This window comes from Dasypus novemcinctus, chromosome 22 (assembly GCF_030445035.2).
Source record: "Dasypus novemcinctus isolate mDasNov1 chromosome 22, mDasNov1.1.hap2, whole genome shotgun sequence".
Lineage (NCBI taxonomy): Eukaryota > Metazoa > Chordata > Mammalia > Cingulata > Dasypodidae > Dasypus > Dasypus novemcinctus.
In genome coordinates this window covers 67,588,458-67,606,754 of record NC_080694.1, presented here as the reverse complement: position 1 = coordinate 67,606,754, position 18,297 = coordinate 67,588,458, and the positions used below count along the sequence as shown (strand labels likewise).

Below are 18,297 nucleotides of genomic sequence, written 5' to 3'. Positions count from 1 at the left end.
GTCACCTGATCCCTGGAGGCACCAGGTATCAGGGGTTACTGCACTTCAGGGACATGGGGATCACCCACTTCTTTTAAAGACTGAGGGGGCGTGACCTGTACCTGCTGGTGAGAAGTAAAGGCTCACCCCAAGGTCTCGTTTCCTCAGTGCAGAGTGCTGCCCCTAAACCATGTTGCCCTCCTGGTGCCTCATTGCACCCCCAAATCTCTCCCACAGTGCAAGGAAGCAAAATACACCAGGATGTACTTCCCGGCTGATGGAGGGGACACTGGGGTTATGTTTGCACTGGAAATACCACCTGCCACTTGTTTGCACAGTACTTGAAGTTTTCCAAAGTGCTATGCTCACTTCTATTATATTGTTGGAGTCTCACAAAATCTCTGCGTGGTCATTAAGTAAATTATCGTCCTTATTTTAGGGGTTGTGAGATGGAAAGATTGATGACAGAGAGGAAAATGGCAGAGGATGCTTGCTGAATCATGGACTGGGATTCAACCCTGCCAGCCCTGTGGTCCCCCTTCCACTCGGGGTGCAGAGGTGTTTGAGTAAAGGAGAGATGTTTTAGGAAAGGAGAAAGTGCAGGAGCTCCTAGAGCAAGAGGGCACAGGGAGGGACAGGCTTAGAAGCCTGTCAGGAGCTCTGCTGCCGGTCTCTTCCTCTCCTCCAGCTCTGCAATCAGGGGCTGAAATGGCAGATCTCCCTAGTGGCCAGGAGGTCGACCTCTTCCTGGTGATGCAGGATGCTCTGGTCCAGCCCCTCCAGCTGGGCTAGGAGCACGCTCTGCTGCTCCTCCAGGAACCGGCTCAAATGAGCTCAAATGAGCAAACTCCGAAACCACCTTCTTTCTCTTGATGGCGCCTTGAGTCTGAGGGTGGGGGCAAAGCCAGGAGAAGTCACACCTCTGCTCCTCCCCTCCTTTTCCTTCTTCCTTCCATCACTCCGTCTCCCTCCTGGCTCAGACCCATGCCCTGAGGTTCGGTAGTTAAACCAGACTTGGCGCTGTGGCATGCTTTCCTTCTTACCTGCACCCGTTTCTGAGAGATACTACCATGTGCTGTCTCAGCTCCACCTGCTGGAACTTCCCAAAGGGATGGGGCTTGAGGAGGGGATAGGAGGCAGGGGAACAGGCTACCTGCCTTTTATAAGTGGGTGCCATGGGCACAGCACTCAGCTCCTCCAAGGCAGAGCCTCACTTGATCTCTACAGCAGCTTGAGGGGCCATGACTATTTTTCAATCTCTATTTCACAGATAGGTAAACTGAGGTCAGGGAGTTGTTTGAGGTCATTTGGCTCCTTACTGCTGGAGTCAGGACTCAAGCCCAGAATGGCCTCAAGGCCCAATGTGCTCTCCCGTCCTGTTTCAGGGAGGCCCTGGGCCCTGATAGAGGGGGGGGGGCAGGGAAGCTGACCACCAGAAGGACGTGAGTCTCTGACTCTCTCTTGTCTGGATTCCTTGAAACTCCTCTCTCTTTGCTCAGACTCTCAAGACACTTCTGAATTTGATCCTGGGAGAAGGAATATGAACTATTTAGATATTATTCGTTGAAGGTGTCATCTCCCCTACCCTCTGTGTGACCAGGAAGGAACCACGGCCGTAGCTGACCCTGCCTGGACCTCACTCCTCCTGGACGGCGTGTGCTCTTTGGTCCTGTTCTTCCTGATCTGGACGGCGTGTGCTCTTTGGTCCTGTTCTTCCTGATCTGCCCCCCAAGAATGTCCATCAAGCCTGCCCTGATAAGGGGCCATCAGAGGCCAGGACTCAGTTTCCACTCGAGCTTTCCTTTCTTCAGTAAGCATCCTAATTTGTGTCTTTGGTAAGTGACACCGGGGATCTGTCCTGAGCTTCTGAACCTATGATCTGCCTTCTTTGAAATTATTCCAAGTTTGTGCTCATGTCCCAAAGGGAGTGAGTCCAAGTAACAACCCTCCCTTATGAACAAATCAATCATCTGCATGTGATTCTGGAGTGAGAAGAACTCGGGTAATGCCAAAGCCATCAATGAAATGCTTTATCAACTATTAGCTCTAGAAATAGAGTTAGGAACATAAACAGGTACATACTCTTTAACGCCCATATGTATGTAATTTCAGAAATACACATGGAACTCACAAAGTGTGAGTTAACTATTAACACATCCGCACACTCCTAGACAACAGTTTGTCCTAAAGCACAACACAGGAGGGGCAGGGGTGGGGTAGATGGGAATCCCCTTTCCTTTCCATGTAACATTTATGTGATCTAAAGGTTCTTTAAAAATAAAGAAAAAAAAAAAGGAAAAAGCACACAGCACAACTAATAAAAGCGCACACTCACTCGATGTGAACCCACAGCACTTCGTAGCTGTCAGTGCTCTTCCCTTCCAAGCACTAGTGCTCACACAGCTGCCCTTGCCCTCCACAGACACGCAAACCCCAACCCAGACCCCTGCAGTCCACCCCCCTGACACGTGCGCAGACACCACACTCACATTTCGTTCATACGCTTATTCAACGAGCGCATATTCAGGTCCTACTGTGTGTGACGCACAAGGCAGCAACACAGAACACCCAGGAAAACCCAAAGCAGACACACAGCCCCACCCCAGGGAGCGGCCCCCTTTCCCACCCGGTAGGGCCCCCGCGGCCTCCAGGCGGCTCCCACGATGCACACGGTGCCCCGTCGCCTCCCCGCACAGCGCGCACAGCTGCGTCGCGTCGTCCTGGCAGAAGTGGAGCTTCTCGCGTGCTCCGGGCGCACGGCCTGCTCCTCGGGGCCCGGCGCGGGCAGCAGCCGCAGGCGCTCGAGGCGCCACCACGCCGGGAGCTGCCAGGTGGGCCGGAGGCGCCCGGGGCCGAGGGGCTCCCTGCAGAGCGGGCGGCTGCGGGGCGCGTCGGGGCTTCCCGCGGGCTCGCAGTAGCGGGCGCGGCAGGAGTCGTGGCCGCAGGCGATGGTGACCCGCTCCCTGAGCGCCCTGGCAGATGGGGCAGGGGACCTCCTCGGCCAGGCTGCTCATGGAGGGGCCGCGGTCATGCGGGCGCCGGGAGGGCCGGATTCCAGCCGGGTCCTCGGGCTGGCCCTGCATGCTCGGCTGAGGATGAGGGCCGGGCGGGCAGAGGAGCGGGCCACGAGGTCACACTGCTGGGCGCGCGCAGGCAGGGCACACCGCACACAGGGTCGCCCGCGCATTCACGCATGCACTCATGCATGCAATTATGCACACACACGCACGTACTCGCACACACACACTTGCACACTCATGCAATCACACTCACACACGCTCGCACAGGGGAGGCCTCCACGTGCATCTCTGGTGGCCGCTGTCCCCTCTACTGCGTTCTGAAAGGAGTCACACACCTGCCACCAGTGGAGACCAGAAAGCAGAGAAGAGCCCCCACCCCTGATGGGTCACCGTTCCTTCCCATCCCCCCACAGACACAGAGGAAGGAAGTGCTGGCCTCTCTCTGCCCACGGTGGAGGGAAATCGCTCTTCTCTGGGGTGTGGAGGGGACAAGGCCATCCCAGCCTCCTGGCAATTCCTCAGGCTGTCTCCAGGAAGACTGGCGTATCAGCCAGCCCAGGTCCACCGGCCAGTGGGCAGGGGTCCTGGGGACCCAGATAAGATGCTGTGCGCGGCTGTGCAGGCTCAGATGCCCTCGCGGAGGTGCACTGCCGGCCCCCGCAGCCCCCACACTGTGCCCTGCTGGGGAGGAGGGAGAAGAGCAGAAACGGCCCGCCTTTGTCTATGTGATTCTGTACCGCAGGATAGAAGCACTGCAGCATTTGCTCTTAGTTATTCTGCCTGCTACTCTGCAATGTCAGTGCACATAGGCTCTCCATTTTATAAATGAGGTTTTTTTGCTTGCCCAAGGTGACACATGTGGGAAGGTGGAGGGACCGTAATTGACAGGGAAGTCCTGTGTGTCTCCAGAGCAGGGCTGCCGACAGAAATAGGATGCGAGCTACATGTGAGATGTAAACTTCTAGTAGCCAAGTGTAAAAATTAAAAAGAAATGGGTGAATTTAATTTTTTCGTTTTTATTTGTCTTTCTTAAAGATACATAGATCACAAAAAATGTTACATTAAAAAAATATAAGAGGTTTCCATACACCACACACCCCACCCCACCCTCCACTCCTCCATCAACAATCTCTTTCATCATTGCGGCACACTTATTGCATTTGGTGAATACATTTTGGAGTACTGTTACACCACAGGAATTATAGTTTACATTGTAGTTTACACTCTCCCCCAGTCCATTTAGTGGGTTATGGCAGGAAAGATAATGTCCTGTATCTGTCCCTTCAATATCATTCAGGACAACTTCAAGTCTGGAAAATGCCCCCATGCCGCGACCTGTGTAGGTGAAGCGAGAACCTGAGGGGAGGTGCCGGGAGCTTAAGAAAGACACATAGAGACACAGACAAGTTTAGAGGGGACCAGGTGGGCCAGGGCTAGCTGATGGCAAAGCCAAGGCGCCAAGCTGGCACCACAAGCTTTATTTAAAGCAGTTAACTAGGTCACTGTTCTCAGAGCAGGAGCCTTCAGGCGTGAAGTTCTTTGAGGAGGGTTTTCTTAGAGTTACTTCTTATCAGGACATCAGTTCTTCTTTGCTTACTTGCAGGTACAGTCACGGTTGACGACACCCTCACCTCTCTGCGCACATTGATCCTCCCTAGCAACGTGGCTTGAGCCCCGCACATTACTTCAGGAATCCCTACACCCCATATCACACCTCTTCTTCCCTCTCCCTGCCCTCAGCAGCTCCTGTGGCCACTGTCTCCACATCAATGATACAATTTTTTCCATTACTAGAGTCACAATAGTTCTATATTAGAATACCAGTAAGTCCATCCTAATCCGTATTTTATTCCTCCATCCTGTGGACCCTGGGATGGTGATGTCCACTCCACTTCTAAATCAAGAGGGGGCTTATATCCCACATGCCTGATGGATGCCATTCTCCTGCTTCCAGTTGTAGATATTGTCAGTTCCCTGGTGTGGTGGTGGATCATCTTCACCTCCCTGTTAGCTTATTTGGGTAAGTTCAATGAACTGGAGAGTAGGAGTTGCAACTCTGCTGAGGCTCAGGGCCCAGCAGGCACATGGACAGTGCAGAGATTAAAGTCTCCTGAGTATACACCAGTGCTAGCAACAACCACAGGTTCAGTGAGTGTGACAGAAGAGGTATGTGTAGAAAGGTCACATCTGTGTCAAATTCCATCACACTCAGGAGCAAAAATTCCAAATTACAGTCCGATGGCAAGGCACTGGACTCCAGAGCCATCTGCCATGACTACAAAACCTGTTTGTCTTTGTAGACATGAATTTAATTTTGATGATACTTTTTTTTTAAAGATTTATTTTTTATTTATTTAATTCCCCTCCCCTCCCCCGGTTGTCTGTTTTCTGTGTTTTTTTGCTGCGTCTTGTTTCTTTGTCCGCTTCTGTTGTCGTCAGCAGCACAGGAAGTGTGGGCGGCGCCATTCTGGGCAGGCTGCACTTTCTTTCCCGCTGGGCGGCTCTCCTTACGGGGTGTACTCTTTGCGCGTGGGGCTCCCCTACACGGGGGACACCCCTGCTGTGGCGAGGCACTCCTTGCGCGCATCAGCACTGCGCATGGGCCAGCTCCACACGGATCAAGGAGGCCCGGGTTTTGAACTGCGGACCTTCCATGTGGTAGACGGACGCCCTAAGCACTGGGCCAAAGTCCGTTTCCCGATACATTTTATTTAACCCAAAATATCCATAATGTCATTTCAACATGTGATTAGTATAAAATATTAAAGTGATATATACATTCTTTTTTATTTGTGCTAAGTCTTTGAATCCAGGGCACACCTCAGCTCGAACCTGCCACATTTCCATGCTCAAGTATGGGACAGGGAAGCTCCAGAGCCTGCATTCTTGGGGTGGTGGGGTCAGGCAGGGTGGGAGGGGGGCTGATGTGCTCAGCATTTTTAGTGAAAGAGGAAAACAGGGCGCTGGGCTGGTCCATGGGAATGGAAGGAGGCCAGTTCTCTCCCAGGTGCAGGCGAGGAGACCAGGAAGCTGGCGTCTGACCATCCTTCTGGCCTGTCCCTGCTCTCTGCTATATGGCCTGGGAAAGTCACCCGGCCTTTCAGTTTGCATCACCTTCTCTGTAAAGTGACACTAATGACACCTGGCAAAGAGCTGTTGCCAGAATCAGATGTAACAAAAGAAAATACTAAGCCCTGGATAAATGTGACCAGATTTGTTTATTCCTTCTTTAAAAACTTTAACTTTATTTTTTAAAAATGTTACATTCAAAAAATGTAAGAGGTTCCCATACACCCCCACTCCCCTCACCCCACTCCTCCCACATCAACAACCTCTTTCATCATCATGACACATTCATTGCATTTGGTGAATACATTTTGGAGCAGTGCTGCACCACATGGATAAGAGTTTACATTGTAGTTTACAGTGTTCCCCAGTCCACCTTGTGGGCCATGGCAGGACATACAATGCCCAGTATCTGTCCCTGCAATACCACCCAGGACAACTCCAAGTCCTGAAAATGCCCCATATCATATCTCTTTTTCCCTCTCCCTGCCCTCAGCAGCTACCATGGCCACTTTCTCCACATCAATGCTACTGTTTCTTCCATTACTAATCACAATAGTTCCATAGTAGAATATCAGTAAGTCCTCTCTAATCCATACTCTATGCCTCCATCCTGTGGGCCCTGGGATGGTTATGTCCCCTCCACCTTTATATCAAGAGGGGGCTTAGATTCCACATGGATGATGGATATAATTCTTTTGCTTGCAGTTGTTCGCAATCTTGGTTCCCTGGTGTGTGGTTGACGTACTTCAACTCCCTGTTAGCTGGCCTGGGTAAGTCCAATGAACCAGAGGGTAGGAGCTGCAAGTCTGCTGAGGCTCAGGGCCCATCTGGCACATGGACAGCCCAGAGATTCGGGTCTCCTGAGTATACACCAACCCCAGTGTCAACCACATGTTCAATAAAGTGACAGAAGAGGCACGTGTAGAAAGGTCACATCTGAGTCCAACTCCATCACATGCAGGAACACAAATGCCAAAGTAGGGCCAAGTGACATGCCTCTGAACTCCAGAGCCATTGGTCATGACCATAGAACCTGTGGGTTACCCTGATTCCATCTATTCTATACCTCTTTCCCCCTCCCCTCAGGGCTCACAGTGACAATCAATCTTCATTACTTGAAGGACCACGTTCACATATACTTGCAACAAAGTTGAGGGCTTAACATTCTCAACTGACCTAACCCATTGGGAGTTGCCAATTCTCTCGAGAGATACAATTCTCTCTGTCTGAGAACATCAGTCCTCCCCAGGATGTGGGTATACCTTCACTCTCACTGTATGGGTATCCACCCAATGATATAACCTACTATGACATAAGGAGCACTCACACACTCCCTAGAAGCCTGCCCTGTGTCAGATGCCCCCCCTCCCCCCAAGCATCTTAAATATCTTATTATATTTTCTAAAGAGTTTTCTCAACATTATAGTTTCAACCACATACCCCACAATCTCCAATGTTCAAATGCTCCCCCCAGCCCATTTGACTGAGGTAGCTTTCTCTCTCTCTCTCTCTCTCTCTCTCTCTCTCTCTCTCTCTCTCTCTCTCTCTCTCTCTCTTCTTTCCCAACACCAAAGTATTGCATGAAGGTTTCTCATTTTCTCCAACCTGCAGTGAAGTAAGACTGAACCCCAGTGGTCACTGGCGCCGGGCGGTGGCAGTGTTGGGAGTAAAAGAAAGACCAGCGCGGTGAGATGGGAGGATGCGCAAAGCAGGGCAGCGTTGCGACCCTGACGCAGCCCCCACCTCCAGGCCCCCGGAAGCCAATCGCCTGCTGCAGCACCTGGACTTGTCCGGGGCGCCCCATCCTGAAGTCCATGCTCTGCTACTCGTGCAGACAGGAAGGGCGTCCCCTCCGAGTTCTTCCGTCCCCTGCTCATGACAAGCCCTGGCGAGGAGCGGACATTGGGGTGCTGGCCACTTCGAGGTGCCCGGAGAGTGGACCACGCAGCTGGCGGGGGCGTCAGGCGGCTCCCGCTGGCCTTGCCGCCATGCTCTCTGGCCTCTTCCTCTCCTTTGGATCATTTGAAAGTGACTCGGTTTCAGGGAAAGGGGATTCCTGTGCACAGGAGGGAGCCAGAAGCTAAGGGGCCTGGGAAGGCGCCCCCAAGCATGAGAGGTCCCCCCACCGTGGGCGGCTGGGAGGGGGCACCTGCCCGGCTTGCCTGGGTCCCTGGAGGAGGCAGCGACGTCTCCGAGCACACACCTGCTGCTGCCCTATCTCCCCCACCCCTCACCCAGGTGGGTCCAGCACCCAGCAGGTCCTGCACTGCCAGCTCTGCAAGCACGAGCGGTAGAAGTACAAGGCCCTTTGCCCCTGGTCCCCGGAGGAGACGCGCTTGGAGGAGCTTGGCGAGGAGATCTACGTCTGCGAGAATGACAGCGCTCCTGGGCGAGCTCTGAGCCTTGGGTTCTTCGAAGAGGCTGTCCTGGTGAAGCATGTGGCTCGAACAAGCAGGTGGGTGCCCGCTTACCACATGAGGGATCCGGGATTGGGTTCTGGTGCCTCCTAAATAAGAGGATCAAGACAGTGAGCTGAGGCAAGGAGATGACACAGAGAAGACAAACAGCTAAGAGACACAAGGAGAGACACAACAAGCAGTAGCAGAGGTGGCTCAAAGGAGTGGGCCTCTCCATCCCATATGGGAGGCCCCAAGTTTGAGTCCCAGTGCATCCTAAATAGAAAACAAACAGGGAGAAATAAATAAAATAAATCTTTTTTAAAAAATAACTTTCTAAAAAGTAGAGTCCGTGCAGCCATGCAGGATAGGAAGCCTGGTTTCCCCCATGCTGTGTGGGGCACATAGCAGGGTGGGCACATGATGAAGAGCTTCCACTTCTGCCCCAGGGGACCCTGAGTTTGAGGGACCCCAGGGGACATGGCTGCAACTGGCTCTGTGGGAGCTCACTCTTAGGGGTCTCGAGCTCCAGGCTCAGAGGACTCTCCACATGGAGTCAGCCCCGTGGTTGCCCTATGAACCCTCCAGTGCAGTGAAGAATTGGCCTCACTGCCGGCAGAACCCCACCTGAGAAGATACACCCCTGCTGGCTGTGGGCAGGTGCTCCTGCCCCAGGATCCACCTGAGCCATGGACTGACCACGACCCTGAACTGGGGTCTAGGTAAGGGAGGAAAGGGAAGGGCATCCCGCAGGCACACCCCTTAGTTTTGAGAAAGGGAGGTGCAGAGGAGCCCAGCACTGCAGGAATGTCCCCTGGGGTCAAGGGCACTGGCCACTGCCTGCCTCTCAGAGCTGGCCCATCCTCCAGTCACCAGGTCTTAAAGAGGCTTCCCCTGAAACATCTTGGTGTTTAACTCTGCCTTCCCCACAGCCAGGCCCCCCCAGCTCTCACCAGACTCAGGGTGCTCTCAGGATGCTCCCTCCTGCATTCTCACCCCTTCCATCACCCCCTCCTGTGCCTTCCACTATCCCAGAGTGACTTGAGACCCCAAGCCAGACCATTTCCCAGGATCTGGTGATTCCACCAGGAATTTAGTCCAGGATCTTGTTTTTGAAACCTATATTAGGAATGAAGAATTGTATTTTTTAAATATATATATATATATATTTTTTGGTATTAAGTAGTATTTTCTTTGCCTCCTGCAGACCTAGAGCCCCTCCCTGGAGTGAGCGCCATCTTCCCTATTAGCTCAGATCTCCTGTACAAACCTCTCTCTGGTGCTCTCTCCTCCCTCTTTCATCTCTTCTTTCTTCACAGCTGTCTGGACTCTGGACCAGGTTTCTCTACCCACTGGCCTCATCCTTACAGACAGTTTCCTGGAAGCACCAAGCATCTCATGGAGTCTCAAGTTCCTTGCTTCAGAATGAAAAACTCAAGAAGGTTTTTTTTTCTTCCCATATTTTGAATGTTGGTAAATTACATTTCAATAGTGATAGGTTTGTAACTGAGAGTTAAACATTAACAAATGGCTAGGATCCCTGAGTCATTATATGTAGTTGACTTTGTACTTTCCAGTGTATTGCAGAATAGCCAAAAGACAACATCTGAAATTATTGGAACTTGCTGAACTGGAGCCTAGATGCCTTGATCTTTGATACTGGTGGTAAAACTATGTAATATTTTTTTTGTGACTGTAGAAACCTGGTGACTGGCCCCATTTGTAACCCCCTTGGCTTGTTTTACAAATTTAAAGTCTTATGATCACTGGACAGCCTCCTAATGTTTATTAGTGAAGGCACTTGAGCCTCCCAGGACTACCCACCCTAATTCCTAAACTCTTACTAGATGGACCTCGATTGAACCAAATCAGCCCCCTGACATGGCAGTGGTTTCTGTGACTAGGCATGAGGTCAATCTGCACATGCTCAGTAATTAGTCATCTCAACTTCCTCATTCATTAGCATAAAACTGCCTGTCTTTGGATACTATAAAATTATCATAATTACTGCAATTAGTAGAGACAGATTTTAGGCCCCTAGGTCTTCTGATCTCTTGCTTTGCACTTGGCAATAAACTCTTTCTCTCTTTAAAACGTGGTGTCTCAGGAATGGGTTATGGGAACACATCGGGCAGAGAATGCCCCACTTTTGCTCCATAACAGTTTCTTCAGAAAATTGAACTACTGAAGAAAGTAGCAGTTTCCCCCACCCCCAGCTAATTTCCTGTTGAATGGAATATGAAAAGGTAAAAGAATACTGGTATATATGGCCTAATTGTAAGGCCTCTGGTTCTAGGTTTGAAGATTGAAGGTTCAAGTTTATCTGTGGATACTGCTTTCATTCTATGCCCTTCCTAATGCAGGTTGCAGAAGCTCTAGTGTCTTCTGGATTTCACTGCCAGCAGCTGAGGATCTGATGTGCTCGAGTTTCTTTTTTCTCTAAGAGACTCTCAATGGATGAAAATAACATCCTCAATCAAAGAACCACTCAGCGACTATACTGGCTGGCTCTGGTGAGACTGTGAGCAAGAGGCAGCCTCTCTTTCTGCCTTTGTAGCCTCCCTCCAACCTGCGATGATGGTCGTAAATTTACCTTTTCTCCAAGTACAGGTTCTGCTTCCCTTCATAATTCTGCTGCTAAAACAGTAGCAGAGGTAGTGCCATCAAATGTCATCATCTTGAGCCTTGACTCATCAACTAAGACGTCAGTGGCTGGGTTGTGAACATCCATGGTTTTTGTTTTTTATTTAGAATAGCTGCACCCTAACCTTTTTTTTTTTCTTTCTCAAAATCATCTTTGTTTGAATTCATAAGTACGTTAGTTTAATAGACTAATCTACTTTGCTCTTATTCTCAGAATACATGAGTTTATTTAGTACTTTAGATATTAAAACTGGTAATGGTTTTGTTGTGACCTGAAAATTTGTATTTCTATCCAATTCCCATGATTCTGTCTTTAAGGCTGGAATTCTTTGATTTACTCAGTTTTTTAAAAAGCTGAACATGGAGATGTGTGTCAATTTTCAAACCTCCATGATCATCTTTATGATAGCATAGCATCCACTTTCACACCTTATATTTCAATGTCAAGGCTTTGCTCCTCCTCTCTCCTCAAATCTGAGGTATTTTCGAATTCTTTTGAGCATTCCTAGATCCAGATTGGGACTCATGAGAGAAGTGTTTCCCACATGATTTGTCTCCTCAGTCCTTGTCCATAAGAGTCGGAGAAGCTATAGGAATATGCAAGTGCAAGCTCCAGAGCTGGCTTCATCTCCACTGTCATGGAATGGGACTGTGCGTCACTGCAATGAGCCCTGTGCTCACCCATGCCACCTGGAAACCCCAACCTTCTTGAGGACACTTTCCTGTCCTCCTCCTTGCTCACTTTTTCTCCTTCTCTTCCTGTCCTTCTCTCTACCCCGCCTCTGTAGGTGGGCACTTCTCCCTTCCCCTCCCTCCTTCTATTCTTGAGTGAAATTCAGCACACTCCAGGTCCAGCTTCCAATCGTTTGACTTTCTGTGTTGAGATTCTCCTGTAGCTGATATTTTTATTTACCATGTCACTTTCTAATTTCTTTCTGTCCCTGTACCCCAGCACAGCATTTCCCCAGCACAGGCTGAGGCATGGCCGAGTGGAGGTGAGCTCTGCAGCTGGGGGAATAGAAAATAAGTGAGTGTTTGAACCTGGTGGGGCCGTAAGAATCTGTGAGGATCTAAAATGTTTTTGGAAGAAATCATCCAAAACAATAAATATGAATTAATAGCCACACCAAAGTTTGAGTAAAGGCAGAAAATCCATGTCTTCCAGGTACCTAGGGACTTCCAAGGGGAACTGATTAGACATCACGAATAAGATTACCTCACTAGTGTCTTCTGGTAAGTGGAGGAATAAAAATAGGTGGGGGGTCAAGAACCCGAGGATTTGCTGACTACTTCCTTGGGTGTTAGTTGAATTTGGTGTTCCCTGACCTGGCATTGGTCTGAAGTTGTTGCAGTCTCTTACACAGTTTTGACTTTTTCTTTTCTTTTCTTTGTTAACTAATATGCCATGCATTTGAGTTATTATATAGAATCTATTTTTGCATTCTGCATTGGTACTGGTTTACCATAAAATGGAAATCTTTGTAACTGACTCAAGATGTTTGTGGATGAGCCCAATTCCTTAAAGATATCCAAAACCTGTCCCCTCATCTTGGTAGTCTTTAAAGCTACCATATCTACCACAAGGTCAAGCTGAGAAAACAGGGCACACAGGGATATCTCATTTTTTAAAAAAAAATTGTCATTCTAGTTGTTGATATAAACTGTGTGGTTTGGCCTGATATCCATGCCTTGGTTTAAATGGTCCAAATAACCTGAGGCCTTCGTCATCTCTCCTGTGGGCTGAAAGCCAGAAAGTGGTGGGCATTCTCTTTTGTGAAGTGCATATTTGCTCTTCCTGATTGAATTTTCAGCCTTTTCCACAGTTTTCTGTAGGAGTTCATCACATATTCCAGATAAGGATCCTTTGTCAAATTAAGTATTGAAACATCTTGTCTCAGACTATGACTCATTTTGTTTTCTAAGGATGGAGCTTGAAACTTTTTATAAGGAGAGAGAAGAGAATAGCTACAGAGGAAAATGTTGATGACACAAGAAAAGCTGCATCTGGCATCCTTCCAGGTGCTTGTGGAAAATGTCTCAGATAGTGTTCTGGGGAGCAAACCTTGGAGCAGGCTAATGGGGTAGAATATTTTAGGATCAGAGGGGCTGTTATCTAGTCTATGATCCCATAACAGGACAGCATCTCAAGAGGACATGTTTCAGAGGTTTAAGAAATCATGGGTGAGCAGTTGAAGAGGGTGCATGTTCAGGGAGAGTTTTGCCATCCCAGGATACAGAGAGGGTGGAGCACATTCCCTGAGGATGAGGGCGGTTAAGGTCAGCACCCCACAGGTCTGAGAGGGGTGGATCTGTCCCCCATGGATTAGGGAAGGCCAGCTGGTCACCTCATTGCTCTGAGTGTGTTGAGCTTGTTTGCCAAAGGTTAGGGGGAATGTTGTCTTCATGTCACTGTACTAGGGGTGTTAATTCTCTAACCCAAACATTGGGTAAGGTGTGGCAATCACCCCAACACTCTTGAAGGGAGAGGTCTGGAGATTGGTTGACTCTCAGATGCTTGATGAGGTAGAGTCAAGAAAACGACCATTGGGCAAGCCTGTTGAAAGGATGGGTTCTCATAGGCACCAAGGAAAAGAAACCATCATCTCAAGAATGACTCTCAGATTTTTAAATCAAATGGAGGAAGCTCTGTAGGTTTATTGAACCATAGAGGACCATTACTCATGTTTCCCTCCCAATTTCTCCTTATTGCAATAAAAATGTTTATCCTTTGTCTGTTCATTTGTGTATTGGAAACAGATAAATTGTTTTGTAAGTTTCAGCAGTCTATAGCAGACTAGACTTTGCCCCAAGACAAACTGTATTTCTTTAAATTGATTGTGATATGATTTAGTACTGGCATTGTTACTGATTTACGGTGTTTTCAGATATTGTAATGTCTTTTTGTAATTCAGAGTACGGAGTATAGCAGTTTGATATGGTTACAAATTCCAAAAATAGATATTGGATTATGTTTGTAATCTGGTCTCTACCTGGGCATGTTTAAGTTATGATTAGGTCTTTGATTGGGTCACATCATTTGGGCATTGAGTCCCCACCCCTTTGTGGGTAAAATGTAAAAGATAAATGACATGGCAAAGGACAGAGTTGAGGGTTTTTGATGTTGGAGTTTTGATGTTGTAATTTGATGCTGAAGCCTGAAGCTGGAGCCCTGGGAAGTAAGCACACAGAGGAAAGAGATGCAAGCCCCAGGAAAAGAGGAACCTGAGCCTAGGAAGAAGCAATCCCTGGGAAGAGAGGAACCCTGAACCCAGAAAGAAGCAAGACCCTGGAAGAGAGGAACCCTGAACTCTCACAGACATCAGCAGCCATCTTGCTCCAACACATGAAAATAGACTTTGGTGAGGGAAGTAACTTATGATGTATGGCCTGGTATCTGTAAGTGCCTACACCAAATAAATCCCCTTTATAAAAAAAAAAGAAACTGTGGGTGTATAACAGTGGTCATTCTATCTGGCCAAATATGATATCTTCAAAGCACCTCTTCAGAAATATGGCAGATGCGGTCACCCCTCCGGCTGAAGTGTGGTTTGCTGGCCTGGCAGGGGAGCGGCCGCGGTAGGCCTAATTCCGCTGCCCCCATAATAGGGTGGCTGGTCGGACTCACCGCCACCCCTGAAGGAAGCTCGGCATGGGCGCAGAGTGCCCTCGGGTCTCCCCTTCTCGGCAGCCATGCTTCCGCGGCCGCCCCTCCTCCCGGATTGCGCCACACGATGCCTTCTTTCTCCCTGCGCAGGCGCAGGGCAGAAAATTCCAGTCTGCCCTTTTCCCCTCCCCCGACAGCAGCAACAGCCAGGTGTGGGCGGAAAGGTCCAGCCCGCCCTTTTCCCCTCCCCCGACAGCAGCAACAGCCAGGTGTGGGCGGAAAAATCCAGCCCGCCCTTTTCCCTTCCCCCGACGGCAGCACAGCCACCAATCCCGAAACCCTGCCCCTTCCCCCAGCAACAGCGACAGCCAATCTCTAACCACCACCCCTCCCCCGTCCAGTACCGCCCACTGACCTTTCGCCGGCGGCCAATCAGAATAGGGCGTGGCTTCGACCAATCAGCCTTCCCCAGCCCCTATAAAACTGTTGCCTCTCCCTCAGTAAAGTGGACTTGCGTGTTTACCTTGTCTCCGCGGTAGTTCTTCTGCCGTGCGCCCTCCAGTCCTGAGAGCCCCCGACAAGGGCCTGGCCTCCCTTGTCCCCAGTTCGTCGCCTGCTTCTCCGGGCGACCCCTTCGTCGCCGGCTTCGCCAGGCGACCCCATCAGCCGAACCGCGCAACCCCTTGTGAGACCGATCCCTCGTCTGCTGCCGGACCGACCCCTCGTCCCAGGTGGGACCGACCCCTCGTCCCAAGCGGGACCGACCCCTCGTCCAGAGCTGGACCGACCCCTCGTCCGCAGCCAGACCCCACCTCTACCGACCGAGCAAGCCGCCGCAGGCAGATATTTCCAGGAGCATCTTCATGTAATTTCTGTCTTGAGGTAAGTGTGGCTCAGTGGTCATGTGACTTTTCCTGCTGAGAGGGTGTGAAACCATACACATCCATCTGCTTTCACAATCCCCAACAATTCTCTACTTCTCCCTTTTAGATGTTCATATTGAGGTAAGCACATTCCATGATGTTTTTCTATTTCTACTCCATGGGTCTCTGTACCACCCATTGTGGCCATATCAGACAAGGAAGAGAAAGAATTAGAGAAAAAAGTGTTGGCCAGCTCAGGATTTCTTCAGTCATGGGGGTGGCAGGGAAGAGGCTCAATAATTCATTTTATTCCCTAGTTTTCTGAGTAGTGTTTACGTCATGCAACTGCTGGAGGCGACCAGTTGGAAACCTTCTTCCTGCTTTGCCTCTTCCACCTTTTCTGCCCCCATCATCTGACAATTCATTTATTGTCTGGAAAATTGGATCCTATTTTCAAATTTGGATAGCATGGGAGCCCATATGGTTTGGGGTGAGTGATTAGGTGATGTTAGCAAAATACAATTAAATATGAAAGTATCCAAGAACTTTCCTAAGGAAAACCTTAAGTAATATTTTTGAAAGATTATCTGAAGAAACTATGAATTTTTTGAAAAAGTTCAGTTGGAAGCTGCTGGACTGAAGCCCTGAAGGTGCTTCCTTTGATCCTGGGCTTCAGCAGCACTAGCTCCTTATCCCTCCCTTTACAGTTGCATTCCAATCCCAAAAAGTGTATATTCAAATATAATTTTTACCCTTTTTACAAATACTATCAGGGTATGTATATGTGTGTGTATGTCTATACATATATCACATTTTCTATGATTATATATTCCACTGAGTTCTTCCCTAGTTGTTCATTGACAGAGTGCCTATTTTATTCAAAATTTCAAAACCTAAGAAATGTGGGGGTAAAAAATTACACTACTGCAGTTTCAAGTATTCATATCTGATTTGATGAAATGGATGTATCTGGAGGAGTGTTTTTAATCACAGGAAATGTGGAAAGACCTGTTTTAAAAGAACCATATTATTATTCAAAGCATTTTGTCTCCTGTGGGAATTAGCAACTGTCCACACATCCAGCAGTCAGTCTGGTTTTGAGTTGCAGCCACTTCAGCTGCCCATTTCAGGTTTCATTTCCTTCTGCTTGGCCTGATATTGCTTCTATTCTTTCTTTTTTTTTATGTATATAGAAATGCCTTGCTTAATAGTGCCTTTTAACTTAATAGAATAGGGGTTGTGGATGTGCTTTACTAATTTTCCTCTTGACATTAGCAAGCATAGGTATTAGTATAAATATTTTATATTGTTGACTTGGATTCTGCCTCTAGGTGTGCTTGTCCCTCAATTACTGCTCCAGGATATTCTCAGAAGAGGGGCATGTAGAATGTAAGAATGGGTTTCTTGAGGGTGTAGTGGGAGACCAAAAACCAGAGAAGCCATATATTCATAGACAATACAAATTCACCCCTACCCCGACCCCATATGTGCATCTTAAGGCACACTGTGCATATTCCTAAAGCACAATAGCTGTCTGTACTAGAACCATTCTTACTACCTATCAGTAACTTCAAAGAAACATGTTTAGCATCTTGCAAATCCTAACTTGGCTCTGTGCCTTCCTTGTTCTTACCCCACATAACCCCCTGTAACCCACTAAGTGGCATGGAGTGCTACTGGGAACGTCCTGCAGCCACCCAGGATCAGCTTCCTGGTTTGTAAATTCCTTAATAGAGTATTACTATTTTGCTAAAAAGAAAATAGAACCACTTTACTGTGCAAGTTTTGGTGCAGTATATGCAAGGAAAATCAAATTTTATAAATTAAAACACCAATTTTCTGTTTGAATCCACTCCATTATTAAACTTTTGGATAAGGAATATTGAACAATATCAGAATGCTGTTGAACAATTTCAGGAAAATCATAAGTATCATGTCTTCAAAATATCTCTCCGGCCTTATGCTCTTGCATGGAATATCCACATTTTAAGTTATTTATGCTTTGTAATTCAGGAAAGGACAAAAATAAGCATTTCTGTATGAATGATTTCCTCAAACATCTACAAGAGGACCTAGAATACTGAAAATGAAAGCAAAAGGGAAAAAAAACTCATCCAGGCACTGATATGAATACTCTTCTTTTTCCCCCTCTAATCAACTTATTTCTTGAAAATCTGTAGGTTATTTTTGTTGCTGTTGTGGTTTCAACTATTCTTTCTTCTTTGAAAATCAATTTCACTTTCACAGTCTCTGCTTTTCAGTGACAATTCCTGAACACTGTGCCAGGAGAATGTATTCTATAATACTCCAACATCAGAACTGCATTAAGTTGCAAAAGGAAGATTGATATAAAATGGGAATCAACATTAAAGTAGGGGCATTGACTGTAAAGGAACTGGGAACCACATACTTTATAAATTAGACCACCTAGATCTTCTCAACTCGGAAACTTGTATTTTCTTTCATTTGACAAAAAGTTACCTCATTCTAACATTGGAATTCCTCCAGAACAGACTGTGAAAGATGCTGTGACCAATGCTAGACCTTTCTAGGACTGGATCATTATAGGCATGGTATCCAAATTCTGGGTCTCCTAAGAAGTACCCCTTTTTCCATTCCCTCAGTTGCTGGTGCTGAAGTAATGTGTTGAGGGGAAAAAAAACAAACCAAGATTGGCTATTTGCTGAGAGGAGGTCATATCTTGGGGTTTTAGGATGGTGGCA

The 18,297-nt window shown here is 48.2% G+C and overlaps 1 non-coding gene and 1 pseudogene across 1 annotated transcript; both read right to left on the bottom strand.

Annotated features, from left to right (window-relative positions):
* Positions 1-675: 675 nt before the first annotated feature.
* LOC111765018 (U2 small nuclear ribonucleoprotein B'' pseudogene) lies at positions 676-12,793 on the bottom strand (annotated as a pseudogene).
* On the bottom strand, positions 11,640-11,845 carry LOC111765056 (small nucleolar RNA SNORA73 family). Its single transcript, XR_002797517.1, has one exon. It is a non-coding gene; the product is annotated as a small nucleolar RNA SNORA73 family (small nucleolar RNA).
* Positions 12,794-18,297: the final 5,504 nt, after the last annotated feature.